This window comes from Marmota flaviventris, chromosome 14, assembly GCF_047511675.1.
Source record: "Marmota flaviventris isolate mMarFla1 chromosome 14, mMarFla1.hap1, whole genome shotgun sequence".
Classification (NCBI taxonomy): domain Eukaryota; kingdom Metazoa; phylum Chordata; class Mammalia; order Rodentia; family Sciuridae; genus Marmota; species Marmota flaviventris.
Window position 1 is genome coordinate 94,681,874 of NC_092511.1, and position 2,309 is coordinate 94,684,182.

Consider the following 2,309-nt stretch of genomic DNA (forward strand, 5'->3'; position numbering starts at 1 on the left):
ATGCATTGATGGTCAGGGTGAGCTACATCCTGGGTTTGAGTGCACTCTGCCGACCGCTGCTCAAACCCTGGGATACTGATGTCTAGCACCTGCTTGAACCTGGAAATGTGATTAACCGAATTGCAAAACTGATTGCCTTTTTTTCTAGCCTCTGTACTTGCTTGCTTGCTAACTGGAAAATTCCAGTCCTGCTTAGGGCTTGCAGGACCCCATTACTATTGCTTTAATTTCTCTGATTGGCTTACTTGCATGACACACTAAGGAAAGCCCCTGAGTTGTGGTTTTCATCTTCAAGTTCCCAGGATACAGGCCAGAAAGTTGCTGTTCTTCCACAGAGCTTCAGTCTCTATGGGTGGGTGACATTCCCTGGCCAGGTAAATAAAGCTCCCATTGATTTGAATTCAGACTTAAGAGGGTTTTCTGAAGCAGCTCCCATAACACTACTTACTTGAGAAGGATGGAGGGGGACGAGTGAGTGGCTCCAATGCCAGGCAGGCTGAGCTTCATGGGCTTGTGGGTGATAAGAAAACTTGCCCAGGTAGTGTCCGATCATCTCCATCTGGATGAAGGTCTTGCCATTGTAAACACCAACCACGGAGCCCACCATCTTGGGCAAAATGATCATGTCCCGCAGGTGTGTCTTCACCGCCTCTGGTTTCTCCATGGTTTGCGCCTCCTTTTTGGCCTTGCGCAGGCGCTTTAGCAGGAGTGCTCTTCTGATGCAGGCCTGGGTTCAGCCGCCGCGGCTGATGTGCGCTCTCCAGCAGCATCAGCTGCCCGGAGGACACGTCCAGCAGCTGGTGGAAGTCCACTCGGGGGCAGATGAACTTGCAGAACGTCTGCTTCTTCTTGCGCTCCACTTCCACCAGAGTGCTGCCTCTGCCTAAAAGAACCCCCCACCCCACCCCCGTGCCTGCGCAGTTATCCTATCTTCTTTGTTGTATGTTGATCATCTCATATGAAGTGGCACCCCCTCTCTCCACAGAAAAAGTCTTAACTGGGCTTCTCCAGGAATTCTCACCATGGCTGATTTTGGGACTGTCAGCCAAAGAGTCTCTGAGAAAAAGTTCAATATGGATAAATTTCCTGTTGCCCTGTTTAGCTTGGCCACTGGCCAGGAAGATACCAACACTCCAGGTGCTGGGCAACCCCTTAATAAATTTTCACAAATTTATCCAGTATAGTCGTTTGTAGAAATGTGCTAAGGAGGCTTCTGGCCTTGAGCTGGGCTTCACAGAGATGTATACATTTTTTAAGATAAGAAGAAGATACCAATTGGGCTCCATGGAAACAGCTGGCAGGGGGAAGAAAGAAAGGGGAGAAGAAGCTCTCCCTTTCTCAGGTGCTGTCCTTGAAGTATTAACTTGCCTAAAACAGTGAAGGAAAAAGCTGCTTTTATGTGAACTTCTGCAGACTGTGAACTGGTGAGCCCCTCCCCTTACATGCTGGGTATAAACTTCTGAAACTCCCTGAACTTGGGGTTCAGGGGATTGATTGATTACAGCAAAAGGCTGTACCCTCTGAACCTGGCTGCAGCCAAATAAAACCGTTTCCTGCTGTCTTCGGAGCCTTGCCTCGTTTGTCCCTACAACAATATATTTGTTATAGTAAATGAAAGCTGTCTAACATACCTACTAACTTTCCCAGGGACAGCCCCAGAGTGAAGTTTATCTCAAAACAACTTTGTAAGAGGAGCTGAACCATGGTATTTATTTTTGTCTCAGCCTCACACCACTATCCGTGGCCTCTTTTTTAAAATATTTTTTTTAGTTGTAAATAAACACAATACCTTTATTTTATTCATTTATTTTTATGTGGTGCTGAGGATTGAACCCAGTGCTTCACACTTGCTAGTCGAGTGCTCTACCACTGAGCCACAACCCCAGCCCCACGGCCTCTTTTGAACATTTTCGAACCACCTGTGTGCCCTGTATGTCTGTTAGTGCCTGAGGCAGACCCTGCCCCTTCACTAGCTGCGCAGCATGCAGAATCATCACATTCCTGTGGAGTTCAGTTGCACCAAGGTGACTCTAGGGGTAGACCCTGCCCAACCTCTATGCGAGTGTCCTGGGGCTGTCCAGACTCACCTGGGCTGGGCTGTCTCTCTCTCTCCTCCTTTCCTTCCCCTACCCCAAATTTACCAACCTAGTTTTTGAGGTTTCTTTGGGAGATTGATTTTTTGCTTCCAAGGTGGTATCCCAGCTTTTGGATGAGGAATCATGGTTTTCTAGTAGTTGGTTATGGATTAAGGAATTACCTCTCCTGAAAGGAATTCTCCCATAGTACCCTTCACTGGAGAACACCTTCAT

At 47.7% G+C, this 2,309-nt stretch overlaps 1 pseudogene; it reads right to left on the reverse strand.

The window, feature by feature from the left end:
- Positions 1 to 444: 444 nt before the first annotated feature.
- Positions 445 to 2,309, reverse strand: LOC114103296 (small ribosomal subunit protein uS19 pseudogene; annotated as a pseudogene).